The sequence below is a fragment of the Cervus canadensis genome, chromosome 11, assembly GCF_019320065.1.
Source record: "Cervus canadensis isolate Bull #8, Minnesota chromosome 11, ASM1932006v1, whole genome shotgun sequence".
In the NCBI taxonomy this organism is placed as follows: Eukaryota; Metazoa; Chordata; class Mammalia; order Artiodactyla; family Cervidae; genus Cervus; species Cervus canadensis.
This window is the reverse complement of record NC_057396.1, coordinates 38,227,367-38,254,642: the sequence shown is the minus strand read 5'-3', so window position 1 is coordinate 38,254,642 and position 27,276 is coordinate 38,227,367. Positions and strand designations below refer to the sequence as shown.

Here is a 27,276-nt window from a genome sequence, read left to right as displayed (position 1 = left end):
GTTGTGTCCACCTCTTTGGCAACCCCATGGACTGTAGCCCACCAGGCTTCTATCCATGAGATTTCCCAGGCAAGAACACTGGAGTGGGTTTCCACTTCCTCCTCCAGGAGATCTTCCCAACCCAGGGACTGAATCTGCATCTCCTGCTTGACACGTGGATTCTTTGCCACTGAGCCACCTGGGAAGCCGTTTATACATTCTGAATATAGTCCTTTGTTCAATAAGTGGTCAGTAAATATTTTCTTCCTATCTGTAGGGTTTTTTTTTTTTTTAATCAGGGCTTATTATGAAGCAAAAAATTTTAATTTTGATGAAGTTCAATTCATCAAGTTTTCTTTTTGTGGACTGTGATTTTGGGTGTCAAAGTTAAGAACTCATTGTCTAGTCCTAGATATCCAAGATTTCCCCCAATTCTTTCCCCCCCAACAAAGTTTTGTAGTTTTATTTTTTCCATTCATGTCCATGATCCATCTTGAGTTAATTTTTGTATAATATGTGAGTCTTCAGACAAGCTTCACTATTTTGGCCTATGGATTTCTCACTGCTCCAGCCCCATTTGTTGAGAAGACAATCTTTCATTTATTGGATTGTTTGGCATCTTTGTGAAAAATCCTTTGGGCATATATATGTTTGGGTCTATTTCTGGGTTCTCTCTTCTCATCCATTCTTGTCACTGAGCCTAATGCCAGGGAGTCTTCATTAGTATAATCTTGAAATTGTATACACTGATTTCTTTTACAAAACTCTTTTTAGCTATTCTTGTTCTTCTACCTTTCCATATACATTTTAGAATAATCTTATCTATATCCACAAAAAAACTCTGGAATTTTAGTAAAAATTGCATTCAGTTCAGTTCAGTTGCTCAGTTGTGTCTGACTCTTTGCAACCCCATGGACTGCAGCATGCCAGGCCTCCCTGTCCATCACCAGCTCCTGGAGTTTATTCAAACTCATGTCCATTGAGTCGGTGAAGCCATCCAACTGTCTCATCCTCTGTCATCCCCTTCTCCTCCTGCCTTCAATCTTTCCCAGCATCAAGGTCTTTTCCAGTTCTTCACATCAGGTGGCCAAAGTATTGGAGTTTCAGCTTCAGCATCAGTCCTTCCAATGAATATTTAGGACTGACTTCCTTTAGGATAGACTGGTTGGATCTCCTTGCAGTCCAAGGGACTCTCCAGAGTCTTCAACACCACAGTTCGAAAGCATCAATTCTTCGGCGCTCAGTGTTCTTTATAGTCCAACTCTCACATCCATACATGACTACTGGAAAAACCACAGCTCTGACTAGAGGGACCTTTGTTGGCAAAGTAATGTCTCTGATTTTGGTATGCCATATAGGTTGATCATAGCTTTTCTTCTAAGGAGCAAGCTTCTTTTAATTTCATGGCTGTTGTCACCATCTGTAGTGATTTTGGAGCCCCCCAAAATTAAGTTTGTCACTGTTTCCGCTGTCTCCCCATCTATTTGCCATGAAGTAATGGGACCAGATGCTATGATCTTAGTATTCTGAATGTTGAGCTTTAAGTCAACTTTTTCACTCTCCTCTTTCACTTTCATCAAGAGGCTCTTTAGTTCTTCTTTAATTTCTGCCATAAAGGTGGTGTCATCTATATATCTGAGATTATTGATATTTCTCCTGGCAATCTTGATTCCAGCTTGTGCTTCGTCCAGCCCAGCATTTCTCATGATGTACTCTGCATATAAGTTAAATAAGCATGGTAACAATACACAGCCTTGATATACTCCTTTTCCTGTTTGCAACCAGTATGTTGTTCCATGTCCAGTTCTAACTGCTGCTTCCTGACCTGCATACAGATTTCTCAAGAGGCAGGTCAGGTGGTCTGGTACTCCCATCTCTTTAAGAATTTCCCAGAGCTTGTGGTGGTCCACACAGTCAAAGGCTTTGGCATAGTCAATAATGCAGAAGTAGATATTTTTCTGGAATTCTCTTGCTTTTTCAATGATCCAATGGATGTTGGCAATTTAATCGCTGGTTCCTCTGCCTTTTCTAAATCCAGCTTGAACATCTGGAAGTTCATGGTTCACATACTCTTGAAGCCTGGCTTGGAGAATTTGGAGCATTACTTTACTAGTGTGTGAGATGAGTGCAATTGTGAGGTAGTCTGAGCATTCTCTGTCATTGCCTTTTTTCAGGATTGGAATGAAAGCTGACCTTTTCCAGTCCCTTGGCCACTGCTGGACTGAAACCCACAACCACAGAAAACTAACCAATCTGATCATATGGACCACAGCCTTGCCTAACTCAATGGAACTATGAACCATGCCATGTAGTGCCACCCAAGACAGACGGGTGATGGTAGAGAGTTCTGACAAACGTGGTCAACTGGAGAAGGAAATGGTAAATCACTTCAGTATTCTTGCCTTGAGAACCCCATGAACAGTATGAAAAGGCAAAAAGATAGAACTCTGAAAGATGAACTCCCCAGGTCGGAAGGTGCCCAATATGCTACTGGAGATCAGTGGAGAAATAACTCCAGAAAGAATGAAGAGATGGAACCAAAGCAAAAACAAAACCCAGTTGTGAATGTGACTGGTGATGGAAGTAAAGTCCAATGCTATAAAGAGCAATATTGCATAAGAACCTGGAATGTTAGGTCCAGGAATCATGGCAAATTGGAAGTGGTCAAACAGGAGATGGGAAGAGTGAACACTGACATTTTAGGAATCAGCGAACTAAAATGGACTGGAATGGGTGAATTTAACTCAGATGACTATTATATCTACTATTGTGGGCAAGAATCCCTTAGAAGAAATGGAGTAGTTATCATAGTCAACAAAAGAGTCTGAAATGCAGTACTTGGATGCAATCTCAAAAACAACAGAACAATCTCTGTTTGTTTCCAAGGCAAACCATTTAATATCACAGTAATCCAAGTCCATGCCCTGACCAGTAATGCTGAAGAAGCTGAAGTTGAATGGTTCTATGAAGACCTACACGACCTTCCAGAACTAACACCCCAAAAACAAGTCCTTTTCATTGTAGGGGACTGGAATGCAAAAGTAGGGAGTCAATAAATACCTGGAGTAACAGGCAAATTTGGTCTTGGAGTATGGAATGAAGCAGGGCAAAGGCTAATAGAGTTTTGCCAAGAGAACACACTGGTCATAGCAAACACCCTCATCCAACAACACAAGAGAAGACTCTACACATGGACATCACCAGATGGTCAACACTGAGATCAGATTGATTATATTCTTTGCAGCCAAAGATGGAGAAGCTCTATACAGTCAGCAAAAACAAGACCAGGAGCTGACTGTGGCTCAGATCATGAACTCCTTATTGCCAAATTCAGACTTAAATGGAAGAAAGTAGGGAAAACCACTAGACCATTCAGGTATGACCTAAATAAAATCCCTTATGATTATACAGTGGAAGTGACAAGTAGATTCAAAGGATTAGATCATCAAGACAGAGTGCCTGAAGAGCTATGGACAGAGGTTCATGACATTGTACAGGAGGCAGGGATCAAGACCATCCCCAAGGAAAAGAAATGCAAAAAGGAAAAATGGTTGTCTGATGAGGCCTTACAAATAGCTGTGAATAGCAAAATTGCATCAGATCTGTATTATCAATTTGAAGAGAATTGACATTTTGCCATATTGAGTCTTCCATTTCATAAATGTTTCTCCATTTATTTAATTCCTCTTTGGTTTCTTTGCTCAGAATTGTATAGTTTTCAGCATATAAAGCTTGTGGCAGTTTTGTTAGATTTACACCTAAATATTTCATTTCTGTAGTGACTTAAAATAGTATTTAAAATTTCTGTGTTCATTGCTAGTCCAGAGAAGTACAAAGATTTTTGTGTGTTCATCTTATATCCTGTGACCTTGCTAAATTCATTTATCAGTTCTAGTAATTATTTTGTAGATGCCTTGGGGTTATCTATGTAGACAATCATGTCATTTGCAAATAGAGGCAGTTTTCTTTCTTTCTGATCTGTATTTCTTATCTTTTCTTTCCTTGGCTTAGTATATTAGTCAGAACTTCCAGCAGTGCCTTTCACGTTCTTATGTTCAATAAGAGTAGAGGGAAATGAACATTCTTGACTTGTTCTTGATCTTAGGAGAAGGCAGTTTTTTTTTTTTTTTTTTTTAACCATTAAACATAGTGTTAGCAGTAGGTTTTTTGTAGATGCTCTTTATAGAGTTGAGAAAGTTCCCCTGTTTCTATTTTCCTGAGTTTTTTTTTTTCCCTGTAAATTATGGGTGCTGAATTTTGTCTAATGTTTGCCTGCATTGATCGATATGATCATTGTGGAGCTCTATACTGAGGTCAAGGTCACAGGTATAGAGCCTTACACCAAGGTCACAGGCGTGGAGCCCTGTACCAAGGTCACAGAAGAGAAGTTTCTGGAACAGATTGAGCCCCATAACAACTGTTGCCATGAGCCTCTGGATCTAAACTGGCCAGTTTCCTAACCCCATATTAGGTAAAATTCCTATGCTATTACCCACCCTATAGCATCCTAACCAATTACCTAATGCCACCCTAGGAATTTTCTCTGTCTTAAGGCTGTAAAAGTTGGCTGCATACATGCGTGCGTGTTGTGTGCTCAGTAGTGTCCTATTCTTTGCGACCGCATGGACTGTAGCCCACCGGGCTCCTCTGTCCATGGCATTCTCCAGGCAAGAATACTGGGGTGGGTTGTCCATTTCCTTCTCAATCTAGTTCCCTGACCCTAGGGGATCAAACCCAAGCTCCTTGCACTGGGTGCAGAGTTTTAACCACTGGACCACCAGGGAAGTCCACTCGCTTAGTTTCTTGAACCTGTAGGTTTATCTATTTTGCCAAATTTAAAGACTTTTCAGCTCTGAATTCTTTTCCATGCCTGCCCTTTTTCTTCTCCCTCTAGGACTCCAATGACATGAATATTAGATATTTTGTCATGAGACCCCTGAGGCTTTGTTTCTTTTTTTTTTTTCCAGTCTATTTTCTCCCTATTGTTCAGACTGAATAATTTCTGTTGTTCCACCTTCCAGTTCACTGATTTTTTTTTTACTCCTTTCCCTTCATTTTGCTGTTGAGCCCATCCACAGAGCCTTTTATTTTGGTTTTTGTATTTTTACTTTGGTTTTCTTTTATATTTTTTATGTCTTTGCTGAAACTTTCTATTCCTTTGCTCATCGCTTCTCGGCCTTTTGGCTAAGATCAAGTGTAGTATCTATTTCTTTGCTGAGGCTTTCCAGTTTTTTCATTGCTTTCAAGCATGTTTGTCATTGTTCATGAAAGTACTTTTTTTTAAAGCTACTTTAAGATCTTTGTCAATAAATTCTAACATTTCTTTCATTTTGGGGTTGGCAACTTTTGATTGAATTTTTCATCCAGTGTGAGATTTTTTCTGGTTTTTGGAATGATAAGAAATATTTGTTTGAAACCTGGACATTTTCATATTATGTTATGAGACCCTGGGTCATATTCAAGCCTCTTGTTTTGATCAGTTTTCTCTGACACAGCTCTGACAAAAGGAGGAGGGTGGCTGCTTCATTACTGCCAGGCAGAAGCAGCAGGGCAGATTCCTCGCTCAGCCTCTGCTGACACCATTGGGGTGGCCCCATTACTGCTGGGAAAGTCCTGACTGTCCACTCAGCCTCTGCAACACCACTGCAGTGAGGAGTGGAAAGATGCCTCATTACTGCCGGGTGGGGATGAAGGTCCAGCATCCCCATGTGGTCCCTCTAATACTGCAGGAGGGCCATGGTTGCCTTCATTACTGCTGCAGGGATGCAAGTCTCAGCTTCCGACTTGTCCTTCATGACAGCACCTGACGGGTTGTTAGAGTGGCTCATCATAGCCTCACAAGTGTGGAAGTCTGGGCTCTTCTCTCAACCTTTGCTGGCATAGATGGGGATGAGGCCATAGATGTTTTATGTAGTGTTTGCAGAAGTAGAGTAATTACTGGGTAAAACCTTTCTGTCTTACTAGGCTTCTCCTTTTCTGATTCTTTTCTTGAGAGAGGAGACGTCTGTTGGGACTTTTTGGCCTGCAGCTCATGGAATTTTCAGACTGCTGGTTTCTTTAGCTCCACTTCTATAATAGGATATAGGAGGGAAAAATAAAACCCAGGTATGTCCTTACCAACTCATTCCTTGGTTCCATGATCTCTAGCTGATCTGCCTCCATTTCTCCATCTTTTAGATCTTTCTTAGGTTTGTTTTTGAGGGTAGTATCAAGGGCTTTTAGTTGTACTTAACAAGAGAGATAGGGCAAAGTATGTTTAGTCCATCTTCTATAAGTGAAAGTTCCCTTGTCTGAGGAGAGACTCTGACTCAGAAGACTCCAGTGGGAGGTCCCAGCTCAAGTGAGTAGGTAGGTAGTGACTTCTGCTATGAAGCGATCACTGAAGACTGTCCCCTGACTCCTGGTCCTGGGACATTCCAATCACCCCATGTATTTGTAGTTCAGACACTGGCCCTGCTGTTTTGGGGTTTGGCATCATATGTTCTCTTATTCATGGAAAGAAATATCCTGCTGCAAGCACAGAGAAGCTTTCCAATGCTCAACTCTTCTCTCACAGGAGACCCTGCCGTGGAGAATGTGGACTCCTCATCCTTGGAAACATTCCCTCAAATGCTGAAAGTCCTGGGCTGGGAAGGAGGAGTCACTAGACAGCTTCTGAGGCCTTTCTAATGCTAAGATTGTGAAACTGTGAGTTCCCCCTCCTCTTTTTTGGATGAGTGCCAGGGAATAGGGGCCTTGTGTAAATTTCAATTGATTCGATGCTGGATCTCACTCTGGGCTTTGCACACAGAACGTTGTTTGTGTCACTGACAGAGTGGTGGCTAAGTGGCTGAATGACTGAATAGTACAGGGGACAGCTGGCGTCCACTCAGACCAGCTACCCTCAGACACATGGTGGGTGAGCAGAGCTGGCGGATTCCCAAACTGTGGAGAAGAACCTTGATGTCAAACTTCTCTCTTCCCCACCAGCCCTGTAGTTTACATAATACCATGGTTCAGTCAGAGCCAGCAAAGATGGGCTGACTCAAAACTCACAGGACAGCAAACATCCTTAGAGAATGTGTAAGCATTTACCCTGCCTTGCCACTCCATCCTTGGCTCAGGACAGTTTTGTCTCTCCCAGGTCTGATTACAGCACAAGGGCTAGATACCCAAAGCTCAGATTCAACAATTTAGAAGTCCATTAGGTAGGGAAGAGAACCAGGGTGTAGAAAGTGCTGGCTCAGTACTTTTCTTCTTCTGAGTCATGAACAGACATCAACTAATGAAATAAGCCCATTAGGAAAGAATGATGGAGAATTCCTTTCAGGAGAAGCATCGAGGCTCTCTGGAGGAAAGAAAGCTCTATGACTGGGAGAACAGTTCAGAGATTCCTGGAGAAAGTGTCTTTTCAAAATGAAGAAGCTGCTATGTTCCAGGCATTTTCCTATGGGTTATCTCAGTTAAGTCGTGTGGCACATGGGTAAGTTAGTCATTAATATCTCAGTTTTCAGATAAAGAAACAGGTTTGAAGAGATAAGAAGTTTTTCTGAGGTCACAAAGCTGTCAAGTGGCAGAGCATTATTTGTACCCTGATCTGACTCCAAAGCTCATGCTTTCATCAAGCCATCATTCTGACTTTTCTAGGTGGGGAGGACCAAAAGGAAATGTTCTTAAGATATTTGCTGTTGAAGTACCAAGCTGAAGAAGAAGAAGGAAATGAATATGTTTCAGATTGACCCATAGTTACCACTTTCTTGGGTTATCATTATTGCATCTCAGACCTTCTACCTGTGATCACTCTTCTTTTGAATTAAGCATGCCCTTTAGTGAGGATATTAATCTGGTGTCCAATCAGGAGAGAGAAACCACACAGTAATTTGAGCAAGGAAAGTTTAATATAAGCAATGAACTATAATGGGGACTGGAGTAAGAAGGAATTGGATAATAAGTAACAAGGAGAATATACTAATATAGGCTGTTTCCTGTGTCTGCTGACCCTATGTTTTTAACTTACTACTCTCATATATATTATTACACATACGTGAGAGGTTTAAGAACTGGAACCAGGAAGACAAACTCCCTTGCAGTGTCTCTCCAGTGCTCTCTATTGAAAAAGCTTAACATGATATCAGCCAGCAAAACAAAAATATTTAAAAGCCCAGCTCCACTTCTGCAGAACAGGAGGGTGAGTTTCGAGCTGAGAAACATGAAATTGATAACTGGCACAGTGAAGGTCTTCTGATCACACCTGTCTCAATTTTCATTTCAAAGCTTCACCTCCATTCTTGATAAAAATTTTGCTGGGTGTACGACTGATATTTTTCTCAATACCTGAGAAAGCATCGCACTGTTGTTTGGCTTTCATTAAGAAGCCATCTGGAGGGAAAAAAAAGAAGTCATCTGTCAATTTTTTTCTTTCTTTGTCTTTTTCTTACTGGTTATTTTAAAGACTTTTCCTTTGCTTTTGACATTCTGCAGATTCACTATGTCTAGTTCAGTTCAGTTCAGTTCACTCACTCAGTTGTGTCCGACTCGTTGTGACTCCATGGACTGCAGCAAGCCAGGTTTCCCTGCCCATCAACAACTCTCAGGGTTTACCCAAACTCATGTCCATTGAGTTGGTGATGCCATCCAACCATCTCATCCCCTGTCATCCTCTTCTCCTCCTGCCTTCAATCTTTCCCAGTATCAGGGTCTTTTCAAATGAGTCAGCTCTTCTCATCAAGTGGCCAAAGTATTGGAGTTTCAGCTTTAACATCAGTCTTTCCAATGAATATTCAGGACTGATTTCCTTTAGGATGGACTGGTTAGATCTCCTTGCAGTCCAAGGGACTCTCAAGAGTCTTCTCCAACACCACAGTTCAAAAGCATCAATTCTTTGGTGCTCAGCTTTCTTTATAGTCCAACTCTCACATCCATACATGACTATTGGAAAAACCATAGCCTTAACTACATGGACCTTTGTTAAAGTAATGTATCTGCTTTTTAATATGCTGTCTAGGTTGGTCATAACATTTCTTTCAAGGAGCAAGCACCTTTTAATTTCATGGCTGCAGTCACCACCTGCAGTGATTTTGGAGCCCCCCAAAATAAAGTCTGATACTGTTTCCACTGTTTCCCCATCTATTTCCCATGAAGTGATGGGACCAGATGCCATGATCTTTGTTTTCTGAATGTTGAGCTTTAAGCCAACTTTTTCACTCTCCTCTTTCACTTTCATCAAGAGGCTCTTTAGTTCTTCTTTACTTTCTGCCATAAGGGTGGTGTCATTTGCATATCTGAGGTTATTGATATTTTTCCCAGCAATCTTGTTTCCAGCTTGTGCTTCATCCAGCCCAGCGTTTCTCATGATGTACTCTGCATGTAAGTTAAATAAGCAGGGCGACAATATACAGCCTTGACGTATTCCTTTTCCTATTTGCAAACAGTCTGTCATTCCATGTCCAGTTCTAACTGTTGCTTCCTGACCTGCATACAGATTTCTCAAGAGGCCGGTCAGGTGGTCTGTATTCCCATCTCTTTCAGAATTTTCCACAGTTTATGGTGATCTACACAGTCAAAGGCTTTGACATAGTCAATAAAGCAGAAGTAGATGTTTCTCTGGAACTCTCTTGCTTTTTTGATGATGCAGCAGGTGTTGGCAATTTGATCTCTGCTTCCTCTGCCTTTTCTAAAACCAGCTTGAACATCTGGAAGTTCACAGTTCACATATTGTTGAAGCCTCCATTGGAGAATTTTGAGAATTACTTTACTGACGTGTGAGATGAGTCAATTGTGCAGTAGTTTGAGCATTCTTTGGCATTGCCTTTCTTTGGGATTGGAATGAAAACTGACCTTTTCCAGTCCTGTGGCCATTGCTGATTTTTCCAAATTTACTGGCATATTGAGTGCAGCACTTTCACAGCATCATCTTTTAGGATTTGAAATAGCTCAGCTGGAATTCCATCACCTCCACTAGCTTCATATGTAGTCATGCTTCCTAAGGCCCCCTTGACTTCGCATTCTGGGATGTCTGTCTCTAGGTGAGTGATCACACCATAGTGATTATCTGGGTCGTGAAGATCTTTTTTGTACAGTTCTTCTGTGTATTCTTGCCACCTCTTAATATCTTCTGCTTCTTTTAGGTCCATACCATTTCTGTTTTTTATTGTGCCCATCTTTGCATGAAATGTTCCCTTGGTATCTCTAATTTTCTTGAAGAGATCTCTAGTCTTTCCCATTCTATTGTTTTCCTCTATTTCTTTGCATTGATCCCTGAGGAAGTCTTTCTTATCTCTGAGTTTTAAATCCCAGTTATAACCTAGATTTGTAGCTGTAGTCAGTGCTCAGAAATTTTTGTCTTCTCCACCTAGGATTCAACAGCTGAGGTTGTCAATTTTTTTTTTTTTACTGTCCCCTCTGATGAGGAGGTGGGGGTGTTACTTCTACTTTGCCCTTTGAGGACACAGTCCTTTGATTTCTAGCTTTCCTCAGGGGGCAGTGGTTCTCTTATTAGACTATCCACTTTAGATGGGCCGTAATCTTTGTCTCCTGTTTCTTGTATACTCCTGCGTCATCTGGGTTTGCAAAATGCCCTCCAGGGAACATTGGTTTCAAGTGTTCTCATAGGTGTCCTCCTTTACCTTATTTTTGACCCCTGAGAATTTGTTGCCTTCTTCCAAATTAATTTATTTCCAGACTTTATTTAGCCTAGTGGAAGGTTTGTCAGAATATCTGGTTTGCCATAGTAAGAAATAGTGGTTTGAACTTAGCTAGATGCAGTGCTACATTTAGTTCTCACAATAATCTTGGGATGTTTTTGACCCAAAAAGTTGAGATTCAAGGAGTATACATAGAGAGCAAGTAGCAGAGCAGAGCTGGGACTTAAATCTGCATCTTTTGGCTCTACTTTATTCTAAGTTCTCCCCACCACAGTGCTCTGGCTCCTTGGTGTTCTCTCTTCATTTAATGCAGATTCTAGAACTCTTTGGAATTTGGGCTATTCCTTAATCCCATAAGAGCACTGAGAATTCTAGAAGAGTCTTATTTAATTCTTCTCTCACTTGACTGAACACAGCTCAGCTTCTCTTGAGGGTACCTACTTTATCATGGTGGAAGAAGACCCAGGAAGGACTGTTCATACTGTTAAATTAGGGGCATCCCGGCTGCAGCCCACACTTCCCTAGAGGTCTGCGGGGAGTGAGGCAGTGCCGTCTCCTTTGCAAGGTATTTTCCTGCTCCACATAGTTTAAAGAATGTACTCCGGATTCTAGAATCGTTTTGGTAATAGTGTGCTCTGACCAAGCCCCTCCTCTTCTCCCTTCCTCCTTTCCTCTTTGTCTGCCTTTCATCAAGTTCTCCCTCTCCTACCGGGGAATTCAGTATAAACTCCAGGGATTGAGTCCTTATGTCAAACAGCCTTCAATGCTGGAAACGTCAGAAGTATACATTCTGTATTTCTTCCAGAGCTGGAAAGAACTGAGGCCAATTAAAAGTGAACTTTTAAGAGAAATGAACATCTTGCATGCCAGGTTTCAGCTGAATGTCATTGCAATTGCCTGAATTAAACCTATCAGAAAAAAACACATTCTAATTATGGAAATGCCATTAGGAGGAGTTCCTTCTGCCTGAAAGCTTAAAAAATGACTACCACCTCTACTTCTATGCCATCTCTCAACACAGTTTCTGTAGTCAGAGGGAAAGAAGGCAACACACTGTAGTGAAAGAGAATCTGTACCATACATCATCAATTATTGACGGTGTGATCTTGAGCAGAACCAACCAACCTCTGATCCTTTATAGATGTTTCCACATCTGTAAAATGAGGATAATAATACCTACTCCATGAAGGTGTTTTCAAGATGAAATAAGATGGCATACATGGTGTATGTAGCATCTAGCCTGGCACATAATGGACTGCAAAATTGAGTGGGTGGGGATGGAGGGACAATGATACTTATCATAAGACTTGAGGAGAGAGCTTTGATGCAAATAATAACAGACGCAGTTACTAATTTAAGCAGTTTTTCACTCTAGTGATCTCTACACCTTCATTTAGATGTGGAGAGTCACACACTCATTTAGATATTACTCTTTGGTGCCTGCAGGCATGGGTGGCAGACTCCACACAGGAGATGATGACGACTTAAGAGCTCTTGTCTTCCCAGAGAATCTTGACTCTGGGAAGATCTCCATTTCCTGATCTTGCTGATATCTGGTTTGACCTTATGCAGGAACTCCTCTGCCATGGCCGAGTATTTCCCGCCCCACCCCCACCCCCCACCCCAACACTCCACCTCCCATTCAAGCTCCAACATAATTAGGATCAATCTTATTCAACAAGTGGAACTTGGACCGTGGTGGCTGGGAAAATGTATTTATTGCAGAGTTCCACAAATCTATATACTCGACAAGGATTGCTTATAGACAGCTATCTATGTCTTGAACTTATATATCCACGTATATTGCAAATCTGTAGATGCTCTTGTGAAAAAAAATACTTAAAAATGATAGTAGATGCAGAGAAGCTTTTTGAATTGTGTTTTCTCAGTCAGTGAATACCAAAAGCACAGCCTTGTGAATCTGAGAATATTTTGTATTTCATTTGAAAGGGTTGGAAATTACCAGAGATCTGATGAAAGACTCATGTCTTGGTGGGCTGACCTGCCCCGCCCTCTTCCATCTCCTCAGTCTGCGAGGCCAGTGTTGAGGAAAGCGATGGTATCATCCTCACCTGCCAGGGCGGCATCTCTCTGAAGGACAACTGACCCACCTATGCTTCCAGCTGGATTTCTCAGTGCCCCCAGAGGGCTCATTAGCTGGGCACTGGGTGCTGGGACCTGGGCACCTCAGTTCCAGCTACCCTCAGTTATCTTCTTGCTGGTCCTGTGCTGTGAGGCTGGCTTTGGTGAAAGCGGAAGATCAGCAAACACTATCTATGTATTTATCTTTGTTTTATGTCCACTCCTTGTGGCATATGGGATCTTAGTTCCCTGATCAAGGACTGAACCTGTGCCCCCTCCTTTGGAAGTGCAGAGTCTTAACCAATGGACCATCAGGGAAGTCCTTCAGCAAATACCATGTTAATGCCAGGCAAGTGGGTCCAGGAAAGGAAATGGGCAAGACGGCTGGAGCACAAAGAAGTGAGACAGGGAAAGGATGGATGTGGCCAGAGAACAAAACAACATGGGGGGTGACCAGGTGTTCCACTCAGCAACTACTGGGAGAAGGGCTCAAGAGAAATTGAACTCTGGGAGTGACCCAGCCTCCATATTTTATCTTTTATCCTCTTTCTCCTTCTGTCCTACTCTCTCCCATTCCTAAAGAGACATGCTCCTCCTAAGACTTATCCATCACCATGGCTTTGTGCCCCTTCTCCTCTCATATACACCAGAGCCCTACTCTTTTGGTTACCACTTGTTTCTTCCATATCCTCTCTGTCTCTTGGCTTTCCCTCCTTAAGCAGATGACCACTGTGTTTGAAGTCATCCCTTCACCCTAACTCTCTCTTTTCCTCCCCAGCCAAAAACTGGAAAAAGTGCTCTACTATTTTCTCATGCCCCATCCACTCATTTCCTGTTTGCTCCTCAACTTAGGGTAGCGTGGCTTCTGTCCCCATCACCCCATGCAATCTGCTCTGGGTGACCTACCAATGTCCTTGCCATCAAACCAAGTACACAGTTTTCAAACCTTATCTACTTGGATCTCTCTGGCTTGTTTGACTGTTGATCACATCCTCAGTTTCCTTAGGGTCTCCTCTTCATGAGATCCACTGACACCTAAGTGTTGGTGGTCTTTAGGGGTCTGAGTTTGCCTTTTATTTCCTCTTAACCCCACCCCATTTCCAGAAAATCTGTGGTTTTAACTACTATCTGTAATGAACTACTGTCTCCAGCTCTGACCTGAACCTTGAGCTCTGGGCTTTTATGTACAATCATCAACAGGATGGTTCCTCTCAGCTCTTTGGACTTTGCCTGCGCTGGAACTTGTCATTACCAACTGACTGACCATCTGTCCCCTTCCTCCACCTATGCTTTATATCTGTGTTGTGACATCCCATCCACTCATTATTCAAACAGAACACAGTCAATGCTGACTCCTTGCTATGGACTGAATTGTGCTCCCCTATAAATTCAGGTGTTGAAAGCTAACCCCCAGTATGTCTGGGTCTGGAAGTGGGATCTTTAGGATGTAATTAAGGTTAAATGAAGGCATAAGAGTGGGACCCTAATCAGGTAGGACCGTGGCCTTATAAGAAGAGGACATGTGAAGACACAGTGAGAAGCTGGCCATCTGCAAGCCAGGAAGAGAGCCTTCCCCAGGAACTGACCCTCAGGGATCTTGATTTGAAGCTTTCAGTCTCCAGAGCTGCCAACATTAAATTCCTGTTGGTTAAAACACCCAGTCTATAGTATTTTTTATGGCAGTGCAAGCTGACTAATACTCTCTGCTTCCTTTTTCCTCCTTGCAATTAGGGAACTCTGTCAATCTTGGTGTCTAGTTTTCTTGTTTAAAGTTTTAATTTTTATTAACATTCAAAATGACCATAGTTTAAAGATTCAGGTAATTATACGAGTCCCTTAAAAAGCACTGTTGTCCCCACCTCAGGTCACTCCACTCTGTCCAGTCACCTCTCCTTTTGTGGTTATTTTGGTATTTACCTCCAGCTCTGAAGTAGCTCAATTGATAAAGAATGTGCCTGTAATCCAGGAGACCCAGGTTCAATTCCTGGGTCGTGAAGATCCCCTGGAGAAGGAAATGGCAGCCCACTCCAGTATTCTTGCCTGGAGAATCCCTTGGACAGAGAAGCCTGGTGGGCTATAGTCAATGGGGTCGCAAGAGTCGGACATGATTTAGTGACTAAACCACGTAAATTTCTATTCTTGCTGCTACTCCCTGGTAGTTCAGTTTAGTTTCATCTGTTGCTTCCTCTATGAGAAGAAATTAGTTTTTTTTCCCCCACCCTTATCTCCTCATGTACACACCACATATTTCTGCAACTCCCCCATCCTCCCTTTATATTCACATGATAATTTCAGTTTAATCAAGATTATGACTAGGTAATTTTTATTTGCAGCTTAGTTATTACTTGTCCTTTCTTGTACAACTTTTTTGATCTCTGTGGAATTTATAATTATCTTCCATTAAATTTTTTCCCATACTTTTCTTTGTACTCATCACTAACTCAACCCCTAAGCACTCTCCCAGAGGTCTACATCTCCTCTCAGTATATTCAGATATTTAAGGTGGTTCTGTTACTGGGCGCTTTCCAGATTCTTGAACAGCAATACCATAGAAATGAGTATCACTTCCACAAGTTGCTTAGGCAAGCAGAGCTTCTTATTAAAAGAGATTGCTTATGACACTCATTATTTGTACAGCTGATAACTGTCTTTAACTTAGATTCACATTCATTCAATAAATACTTACAGTCTCATACTGGCAAACATTAAGTTAGGTACTAAGGAAACAGGGTGAATAAATCTTTACTCTCATTAAGCTTATGTTCTTCAACTATAAGAGGTACCACATTTCGGAAATAATATAGAGAATTATGTAAAATACATATCTCAGGAGAGAAAAAATGATATACTTTCAAAGTCTTTTAGATATTCTAAATTGACTGTTTTTAATGCATTTGATTTTATTTAAATTTCTCTCAGACAGACTGCATTAGTATTCATATATTTTCCTTGAAAAGATGTTTCTTTTATTATATTGATGTAATTTCTACCATAAAATATTGGTTTCATATAAGAAATGATGTAAAACCCAGACTTTCTTTTCTTCCTATTATTTCTTCTATAAAACATGAACACAGAATTTCCAAGGGATGCATTCCATTTATTTCCTCTATGCTCAGACATAGAAAGGAATGGGGTATAGGAAAGGGAAAGGGTATATAGGTATTCATAATGGTAGAGATGGTAGAATTAAAATAATTCACACATCAATCCCTCACTTCAAAGCCGGATACAATATATAAACACACATACATTTTTAAAATAATTTATATGTGCATATATATGTGCATATATAATTTATATGTTATGCTTTGATACATATTTCAAAAAGCAATATAGGAAAATTAGTAGTGGATTTTTTTCAAGTGAGTGCTAACATATCATACGTTCCAAATTCAACAGGAGAATCATTGCTAATTGTATTTGAAAACTGCCAAGTGAGCATGTACTTTTATGTGTAAATGTGTACTTAATCTTTGATATTCATGGGAAGTGATTCATGGCCAGTTTCCACAATATGCCAAGGAGATGCTTTATATCTGGGTACTGACACTTTATGTATTAGTCTATAATCAATACTATTTGCTGTGTGCTCTGTCACTGAAATAAAACCATGATTGTTCTGCAAATAAAGTTTTAATTACTAATACAAAAAAAAAAAAATAAAAGAGATTGCTTGTGCATAAAGGAGAAGGTAGGGCTTCCCTGGTAGCTCAGCGGTAAAGAATCTGCCTGCAATGCAGAAGACCTGGGTTTGATCCCTGGGTTGGGAAGATCCCCTGGAGGAGGGCATGGCAACCCACTCTAGTAATCTTGCCTAGAGAATCACATGGACAGAAGAGCCTGGCAGGCTGCCGCCCATAGGATCACACAGAGTCAGACAAGACTGAAGCAACTTAGCAGCAGCAGCAGCGAGGGAGAAGGTGGAAAAAAAAAAAGTGCCAGCTCGCTGAGTAGAAGATGTGAGTTGCAAAACAAAAGGGAGGGTTCGTCTCATGGTCACTGAGAGTTTCCAGAAGTCACTGAACTTCTTTGATCAGCAGCAGGAGGCTCCATGGTGGCTATCAGGAATTGGGAGTGCTTCTATGAGGGGCAAGAAATGCATGAGAATTTTCTGCAAGAAAGCACAGAAACAGATAAAGTTAACATTTAAAGTTGAGCTGAGCTAGGTTTACTAGTATAACAGAGGTAAGGTGAATCTTTTATTCCTATGAGCCTGGCTTTTCATCTCTGGGACTCAGGCCACAGGGCCTTTGTTCTTAGGCTCTCAAGGTCTGTTTTGCCCAAGGCTGTTCCCTGGTCCTTTTCCAAAATGACTGTACTCTTGTCTTCTTGTCTGTTCCATCAATGTCTTCTGGAAGAAGTTGCTTATGAAGTTTCTGACCAACTCCAAGCTGGCATGCTGACCTCTCTGCCTGTTGCACAAAGATCACACTCAATCACTCTTCACTGTGTCCTAAGAGTCCCTGGGCCTCTCACTTGTACCAGGTCCCCTGTTGGATCTCACGTCATCTTCTTTCTTCGTTTACTTCCTCATTTTGGTAGAGTGTATCCTCTAGTAACTTTCTGAGAGAGAGTTCATGAGAGGCAATTGCATTTTAAACTTGGTAAGTCTTTAAGTGTGTTTATTCTGCTTTTACACCTATTTGATATTTTGAATAAGTATAGAATTCTGAGTTGAAAATTATTTTCCCTCAGTATTTTAATGGCATTGCTTAGTTTTCTTCTAGATTTCCGACTTACCTGTGGGAAATTTCATGTCAATCATATTTTGAAGCATTATTGTAATCTTTTTTTAAAACCCTTCTCTGAAAACTTTTGGAGTATTTTGTTTGGCCCCAGGGTTCTGAAATTTCCCTTCTATGCCTTGGAGTGACTATTTTTATCAATTGTGCTGGGTACTCGATGGGTCTGTTTATTGTGAAATTTACTTCCTTCAGCTTCAGGATATTTTCTTGAAAAAAGCTTTTAAAAATGTTTTCTCCTATCACTTTCTCCTCTTTATGTCTAGAATTCTACTTTTCAGCTACTGGAGCTTCTGAATGAATCCTCTAAGTTTCGAATCAACTCTTTCTCATTTTTCATCCCCTACCTTTATGCTGTAATCTCTGAGAGATTTACTCAATTTTCTCTTCTAGCTCTTGTATTGAAGCGATCACTTCTCCTCACGGGTGTCCACTAATTTCCAAGAGCTCTTTTCTGTTGTTGTTTGTTTTCTCAAACTTACTTTTCAACAGCGTCAGATGGCTCAGCAGGTAAAGAATCTGCCGGCAATGCAGGGGGTGCAGGCGACTCGGGTTTGATCCCTGGATTGGGAAGATCCCCTGGAGGAGGAAATGGCAACCCACTCCAGTATTCTTGCCTGAGAAATCCCAGGGATAGAGGAGCCTGGCGGGCTACAGTCCAAAGGGTTGTAGAGTCGGACAAGACTGAGCCACTGAGCATTTCCTTTACTTACTGCTTTAATTTAGCGGTTTCAAAATCTTCACATGCTTCTCTAGGGTTGTTATCATTAGATATCTAGATGTTTTCTTTTTCCAACACTCTTTCCTAAAGCTGCTTTCTCCCATGTACTTCAGTCTGTCTCAGGGTAGAGGCATTCCTCACGTATTTGGGAGTCCTTGTTTGTCTGCATGTGTTTATCTGTTCATGAGTGGGACTTACCAACCCGGTGTCACAATGTAGGGCAATTTTGCTCGACTGTTTAGTTGGATTCCTTGATATCACAGGTTTTGGATCTTCCTGCTGGACTGGTCAGATTTCCTGCAGGAGAATCTTCCAGTCTCCTGCCTGACTTAATAGCAATCATTGGAGTCCATTTGGAGAAGAAGATTGTAAGTCTCAACATCTAGCATACTGACAAACAGTCTTTTAAATCCTTTGTTTGTAGCATGGTGGTCCTAGTATTAACTGGACTTGGTGTCCTTGGTCCAGAGATCCTAGATGTGTTCTGTCCACTACAGTAGCCTCCAGCCAGGTGGTGCTATTAGTGCTTGAAATGTGACTCATGTAACTGAGGGGTTACATTTTCTAATTTAAAGTAATTTATTGATAACACACATATTTTGTTTGGTACTGGGAAACTTTTACACCTTTTGGGACAATTTGGGTATGTGGCTGTACTTTTTAAATTGTAGATTTATGAAATCTAAACACAGATCAAGTATTCCAATGAAAACTTAACATTCGAATTGATGTGCATTTGAGTGTAAAATACACATTGTATGCTGAGAAGAAGAATGTCAAAGATCTCTTCTAATGATAATATTTTAGAAATGCATTAGGTTAAATAGACAACATTATTAAAGTTGATGTGGCTTTTTAAAAAAATGAGGACGCTAGAAAATTTTAAAGTTTACACGTGGCTTACACTATTTCTATGGACAATGCTGTCCTAGAGGCTGGAGGTGATGTTCCAGTGGGGAGAGACAGTCATCTGGTTTGGGGTTGGGTGCCTAACTGCTCCATAAACAGGCATGCACTCAGGCTTTCCATCTGAGCCTTGCTCTTCCTCATTTGCAGAAATCCCAGTGCTGCCAATGCCTGGGCCTATGGAGTCTTCTCTGATTCAGATTGAGTGGTTCTTGGTTTTGCTCACCATCAGGCTAAAATCCAGTTCCCTTGGGTTTGTTTGTTGACCAACTAGTTGTCTGCTTTTGCTTTCAGGTTTCCAGAAGTTTATTGCTATTGACTCTTTATCTATCCTCTTTACCTTTGGGGTTTATACATTAAAAAAAAATTATATACTGGTGTTTCAGTGGAATTTCAGGTAGGAACACAGACAAAGATGTGTGTATCCAGTCCACCATCTTAAACTGGAAATCCCAAAACCTTTTGATTCCTTCTCTTGATCCATCCTACCGTAGTTTGTGTCATCCTTTTTTAGGAGGAACATCCCACCAGATTTCTCTTAGCTGATCCTACTTCCAGGCTTTTCCCATATAAAGCCCTATTCTGGGTTACAAATCTGATTACGTTGTTCTTCTGTTTATAACCCTTCCATAGCTTTCAATACACAAACATAATCATTCAAGCTCCATGTAGATTCCTAGGAGCTGACCCCTTTGTCCCCCTCTGTCTTATCTACTACTCCCCACTCCAAATCTCATTACCCACCATCTCTGTGATGGAGATCTTTTATTTTTTAATTTTTAGTTTCTTTATTTTGTTTGTGCTGGGTCTTCGCTGTGGCGCATGGGCTCCTCCTTGTGGTCTGTGGGCTTTCTGTAGTTGTGGTGGATGGGCTTAGTTGACCCACAGCATGTGGAATCTTATTTCCCTGACCAGGGATAGAAACCATGTGTCCCCTGCATGGGAAGGCAGATTCACAACACTGAACCACCAAGAAGTCCCGTGACAGAGATCCTTTAACGCCCCTGCTTCTCCCATGCTATTCCCTCTTCCTTCCGCCTTCTCCACTTGGTCAACTGCCCAATCCTTGACAACACAGCTCAGCAAGACTTCCCCAAACCTTGCCCTTGGTGGAGATGGGTTAGAGGATGGGAGCTAGACTGGGTGTCCCCTCTACAATAGCGGCCAGCACATCCTGTGTGCAGCAGACACTGTTCTGGGCCCTTTGCATACTTCAGATCATTATTACTCTCCTCATTTTCAGTGTCAGAAAAGCGAGGCCCAGCGGGCTTTGGCGACATTCCCAGCTGACTTACAGAGCTAGAAACTGAGCTCTGGAATTGCTGCCTGTGTGTGTCAAAGGCGCCAGTGCCTTCACCATGCTGTAGTTGCTGGTGTCAGGCTGTGACTCCGGTAGACTATGAACTGCCTGAGGCCAGGAGCCAGGTCTTCGTTATCTCTATATTGTATTAATAAGTGCTTGGCACAGGGCCTGGCATCTAGTAGGTGCTCAAAGTGTATTTGTTGAACAGACCTGCTATCCTCTAATCATTTTATTATGGCACCTACACATTTCCCATGAAAAGGACCCATTAAAAGACATCTTGAGCAGCTTCCCAGGCATTTGCTTAGACTTGTTTTGTGTGTTTTTAGAATGGTAGTCTTATTATTATCATATTTATTTTTTTTAAATAAATACACTTTTAAATCACCACAGAGGTTTAAATGATGTGGAAAATTCTAAAGATGCTTCTTTGATGAAAAGATTTTTTCTCCACACTTAGCATAATCTTCCTTTGATTATGCCAGGAAATCTTAAAGCCATAGTTTTATTTTTTCTCATTGCAATCCTCCTTATTTTGGATGCTTTGCCGGTGAACAATGGGAAGGAAGGAGCTTTCTGCATGCAAAACACTCCTCTGGTGGGAGGGGTCAGGGAACCTTGCAGCTTGGGCTCACCCAGCACTGGAGCAGAAGTGGGAAACAGGCCAAGACCCTCAAGGCAAGCACCCCATTCTCTGTCCTGCAGAGTCTGATTGTTGAGTGATGCCCACTTGCCCTTCCAGATGAGGGTGGCCTCCAGGTACAGGCAGCGGGGGCAGTGAGCAGGTGGAGCAGGGCAAGCACTTCTCAGAGAGGCAGCCAGGTGCGGAGCCTGTAACCCCTGTAAAGAGGTAGATTTCCGGAGGAGAGCTGTCGGCCTCTGGAACCCCTACATAGGGGCTGAAGGGGCAAAGTGGCAGGGCCATATGCAGGGGGAGGGAGAAGGACTAGGCCTGTGCTGAGTCTGCTCCTCCATCTGGCCTTTCTCCCAACACTCCCCCCTCCCATCCTCCCTTCCCTCCTCCCTCCTCCTTCCCCCACCCTGCCCGGGCCCTGACTCCCCCCTCATGCAACCACATGCTGGAACTTGGCTGTCTCCAGGGACACGAAGCCTAGACAGGCCCACTCATGCTGGGCCACATGGCACTCAGAGCTCTCTCTGCAAATGAATACACCAACAACTGGTCTAGATACCAGTCTCCTGTGAGTGTGGCTCTGAGTCGGTATTCCTGAGTCCTGGTCCTCTGGGGACTGACAAGATTCTGTTTCCAGGCCTGCGAGGCTGAGGACCAGTCCTTGGATTGGGAGGTTTGCTGAAGAAGTACATGCTGTCCTAGGAGATGGTTGGGAAACAACCAGCATCCTTATTCCAGTGAGGCCCACCCTCACTGCAGGCCATTCTCTCAGATGGTTGCATTGTATGTGCGTGTGTGTGAGTGTGTGTGTGTGTGCACGTAAACACGGGCACCTTCAAGAGCTCCATGGAAGGTCCATGGAGGCTGAGACATGGAGACGATACCATTCCCTTTCCCCATATGCCCACATCCCCACATGCCCACATCCCCCCATCCCCAGTCCCCCAGAGAATCACTGTTTGTTAAAATCCATATACTAGGTCTTTGGCTGGGAGTTAAAAACCCAGAAGTGAAGAAGAGCTGTAATTCCCACCTTTCTTACAACATCCTGGGAGATAGCCTGGCCAATGAAGTCAAGTAGACCTGGCTCGTAAACTCAGTGCTCCATGAATTAACCATATGCTTTGGGCTGGCCTCTGAGACATGGGAGCCTCAGTGTCCAGGTGGGGGTGTGTGCCACCCTCACACGGCTGACAGGAGGATTAAATGGGCTGATGTTTATGCAGCCATCTGGTACTGAACCACAACCAAGCACACAGGAAGAGCAGGGTAAATGGTAGCCTATATTGTTTGCCAAATTCTGAATGGGGTCCCTGCACAGGGTGTGGAAGAAACAAGTGTGGCTGGGGGCTAGGTTTTGCAGATTTTATTGCTTATTTTCCCACCAACAATTCAGGCTGGTAACCATGAAAGGCTGCATGGAGGAGGACACAGACCCCTTGATTCTAAGATGGTGCCATTTGCAAGGTGCACTGTACATTTAAGAATATCTGTGTGCATGTATGCCTGCACACACATATGTGTGTGTGCATATGTGCACCCATGCCTGAGTATACTGGGAGAAAAATAATACATTTAGTGTGAATAAGACATGTTCTGATTTCAGCAACATTAAAATATATAAAACTGTGCATCTTAAGAAAGTGCAGTACTATTCTTAATAGCTTATAGTGATTGAATCCTTGCTTTGAGTTGGGCATTGTGCTAATTCTTTGCATAAATTATCTCACTGAATCTTAACAAAGTCTCTATGAGAGTGATGCTGTTAGACCTTCACTTGACCAGTAAGGAAATAAGAAGATCAGAAAGGTTAAGTAAGTTTTCCAAAGCCACACAGCTATTAAGTGCTAGAGCCAAAGCTGATGACCCCTTTCTGATGCCAGTGTGTTTCTTCTTACTCCCTATGTGTTATTCCCTCTCCAATTTAGGATACCAAGTTTAGCGTTGACTGGAGCACTCGTAATCATTATCTATTTCTAAGCCCATTTCTCCTATTAGGGGCACATACAATTCCATCAACATATTCATCACTTTTTATAAGCTCTCCTCTGGTTTTAATAGAGTATACATTCTGGAAAGAATCTATTAACCATTCCCACTCTAATGTGAATTCAAGTCATAGAATCATATACTCTTACAATGACAAGGGACTTAAATTGCATCTAACTTCACTTCCTGCCAAATGCAGAATTCTCTGAACAGTGGCTCTAACATGGCTACCCAGACTGTCCCTTCATACCTCCTATGGCTGAGAGCTCATGGGCTGCCACCTCTTTATACCCACAGAACCCTAATTGCTAGATGATGTTGAACTAAAATCTGCTTCTTTGCAGCTTTTTACCAGTGATACTCACTCTTCTCTCTAGAGTGATTACAAAATAAATCTGCTTCCTCCTTCCCATGACAACTTTTCAGACACGCATGAGCTCTCATATCCCTTCTCTTTTCCTGGCAGAATGCTCCATTTTCTTGATATATCCTCTGTAACACTACTTTTAGTCTCTCACCAGCCTGGACACTGGGGCATGTGTGCATGCCCCAATTAAAAAAATCTACCACTGAACATATCTCACCAGTCAGGGTCCTTCTTCTGGGGTGTTTAAAATGCAAAGTGGACCTCTTAATTGTCAGAGCAGAGGCCTTAGTTCCCTGGGAAGAAACTTCAGACACTTACTTCCAGCTATGAGGGTCATTATGAACCAGGTGACACTTATACATAGCTACCCTATGACATATTTAATTTGACTTTTTTTTTTAACCTGATGTGGACAACTGGCATGCCACTCAGGTCTTCCCAGTTAGGCTGTAAGTTTATCCAGGGTGGGCATCACATCTAATCATTTCTGGGGGCCTGTTAAACACCTGCTGCAGTGGTCTGCCTCCTTTTGGCTGTCAATAAACATGTTTGATTGATGGACTCACTGGAGCCGAAGAAGTTATTTGCCGCTCTGTTACATCTCAGAATCCAGCTGTGTCCAGCTGGAGCCAGCCCTCTCGTTTTTACCGTGACCGTGGACCTAGATCTCATGGCTTGTTCATGTAGCACGGTAGGATGAATTTCACTTTAGAACTCCACTCCCTGCTACCCCAAGCTGGGGATGGGGGCAGAACCCTGAGTGGACTGGCGCATCCAAAATTGGAAACAGCCATGGACACCCGTCCCTCTTGCTCTCCCCTCCACCACCTCCTTCTTGTTTTATCTATCTGCCAAAGTCTGGATAATAAAAATTTCCCAGATGTAGGCATATTCCAGGGCTGCAGTTTGTAGAGAAAGTGGGGGGTGATGTATCAAACAGATGTTTCCAACTGTATCTTCACTGAGCCTCTTGTCTCTGCTGTACCTCCTGGCCTTTCCCTCCCCCTCCCTCCCCCTCCTCCTTCCCCATCCTCCCTGATGTCGCCTATAAATCAAGTGCCTCTTCTTAAAATTGTAATCACCAAAAGAAGGCGGTGATTTATAAGGAATTCTGAAATACCAAATAATCAGCCAAACACTTCAATTTAACGGCAGTGATAAGTCAAGTGTCTTCACACTCAGCTCCGGAGGAAGAAACACGTCTTGCTCTTGGTTGTTTAGAAATGACAAATGCTCTTTTGTGAGTTGTAACAAATCAATTATCCACATGATGAAAATGGAGCAAGTCCTTTTTAAGATATACTTTTATGGATTCATTTTAAAAGATGTCCCAGGAAGGGGAGGGGGTGGAGACCAGAGAGCTCTCTAGTTGTTTTTCTGGCAACAGAAATTTGGGGAAAGAATAGCTCTGAGGAGAAAACCATCCAAAATGACATCAATCAGAGATGCAGGTGCCCTGTGCCCATGGAAGGTGTGCACAGAACCCTCAAGATCTGTTTTTCACCCAGTCTGAGCAGGAAACAAGGAATCGCTTCCACCTGCAGTGGTATTTTCACTAGAACTTTCTGGTTCCCCCAAGAGCTCTGAGGGGGCATTCAATCCTGCAGCTCTCTTTGGGCACATTTGTCTGCCTTGTATTTTTCATTTCAAGGAGAATTTCTTCTTTTTCCATTAAGGAAGCAGTCATGCCTCAGCAGCTGGCCCCGAGATTGGAACCTGTGTTATCTCATTATGTACGCCCATCTGTTAGGGCCGCCCAGAAGGGTTCGTGCCCTTTTCTTGGTTCTATTTTCCTCTACTCCCACACTGCATTCATTTGTCACACAATGAAATACAGGAGCATCTGCTGGAACCTCTCCTGTCAAAGCAGGCGGGGTTCAAAGTCCTCCCTGGCTTCCAGCCAGCTGGCAGCTTGGTTGGTTTCAAAAGTCTTTGAGGTCACACCATCACAATTCCCAATGTCACGGTTGTCCCACTGCACTGAGCTTCAGACACCTCTGGTGCAATGGGTGCTGTTTCAGACAACACCTTGCCAAGTGGATCTTGACAAATTGGAAACTGTTGTGGATGTGGGTGACTAGAGGGTGGAGAGGGTGGATGGTTTGGCCATTGTCCCATGAAGAATGGTTCAGAGATTACGAATGCTTTCAATAGAGAAGAAAAGACACACCATGTAGGAGTCGATGCATAACTGATGCTGAGAGTGAGCATCCCATCCAGTGCTGAAGGTGTCTAGGCAGGGCAGGACTGTGTGGTAGGCAACAGGTGACCCAGGGGGGCCCCTCAGGCTTTGCATCTCAGGCAGACATGGCGCTGTCCCTCTGAATAGTGCTGAAGCCTTTGCTGGTGATGGTCTGCAGCACAGCTGTTGTTTTGCTATTAGACTTTCTTAGCCACTGCTGCTGCCCACTGTTCTGCCTGGTTTAGTCTTAGCCCCTTTCCCCCATAACCCAGTCCCTCAGCTTGGCTTCTCTCAGCAGGCTTCCCTTCTACCTTCTTTCCTTCTTCTTTAAATCCTTGTTGCCTTACAATAACAATTTCCCTTTGTATTCCACTCCTACCATTTTTTCAGTCTGCCTGGTTTGGATGCTCTGAGGATGACTGGTTTATGATCCATCCATTGGTTCATTCACTCAACAGTTATTGCAATGCTTTGTATGTGTTATGTAAGTATGCATATGTGAAAAGTAATTTTTTTTTTCAATTTGTTTCAATTGTTTTTTAACTGACCAGATTACAAAAATAATCCTGGTAGATACCTTAGTTCATCCTTCTAATAAGCCTGTTGATCTGGTCTTCCTTGTTGCCAGCATCTCCACCTTCTACAAAATGGGTGGTCTTTTTCTTCATTCCATCTTGTGGAGAAGACAGTTTAAAGGGCCACAGGAAGTTGTTTGCTTCTTTGAAACATTTTCCAACAGTATAGATCTCATGAATCAATCCTCCATGCAGATGATTCTATATTTCCCAAGAGATCGAGCAATCAATGCATTATCTTTCAGGGCAATTCACTTTTTGTTGATTTTGCCATAACCACACTTGTAGATCAGTTCATTTACAGACTTCAGATTTGGGTACCCCCATGCAATGTATGGCTCCACAATTCTCAGCATGTTAATTGATGCCTTGTTGAGCTTCACAAAGGTGCCATTGAAGATCTGCCAGAGGAGAAGGAGCTGCAGCACCTTTTGAACCTTTTGAACCTTTGGGCTCACACTGTTGATACCTGATGACAAACGCCAATTTGTGTTCCGCAGGTACATAGAAGTTGCCGGCTTTTCGTGCCATCCTAGCCATTTGAATTTCAGCTCTGTACATCTGCCTGTGTTCCTTGTGGTGATGCTTAGCTTTTTCATAGATAAGCTTCCTCCTTGCCTTTCGAAGCATCTTTTGGGCAAACTTCTTTCTCAGGTGCTTGATCTTAAGCTCTGCGAAATTCTTTCGCTTTTTCTTAAGGGTTTCTGGCACAGCAGGAACCTTCTTTTTCTTCTCTTCTGCACCCTCCATGGATCCAGCTGGGAAAGAGCTGTGATAAGTAATTTTATGGGCCAACTTGACTGGGCTAATTGTTGCCCAAATAGCTGGTAAAGCATTATTTCTGGGTGTGACTGTGAGAGTATCTCTGGAAGAGATTAGCATCTCAATCAGCAGACTGAGTAAAGAAGATCAGCCTCCAATAAGGGTGGGCATCACCCAATTCTCTGAGGGCCTGAATACGACATAAAGGCAGAACAGGGGCAGATTTTCTCCCTCTGCTTGAGCTGGAACCTATCCTCTCTTCCCCTAGGATATTAACTCTGGTTTTCTGGCCTCCAGTCTAGGGTTGGGGCTTACACCATTGGCCTCTCACCCCAGCTCTCAGGCTTTGGACTCAGATTGAATTATACAACTTCCTTTTCTGGCTCTGCAGCTTGCAGACAGCAGAACA

The 27,276-nt window shown here is 42.6% G+C and overlaps 2 pseudogenes; one reads left to right on the top strand and one right to left on the bottom strand.

Moving 5' to 3' along the window:
- Positions 1–5,143: 5,143 nt before the first annotated feature.
- On the top strand, positions 5,144–5,280 carry LOC122450702 (annotated as a pseudogene).
- Positions 5,281–26,052: 20,772 nt separating this feature from the next.
- Positions 26,053–26,871, bottom strand: LOC122450019 (annotated as a pseudogene).
- Positions 26,872–27,276: the final 405 nt, after the last annotated feature.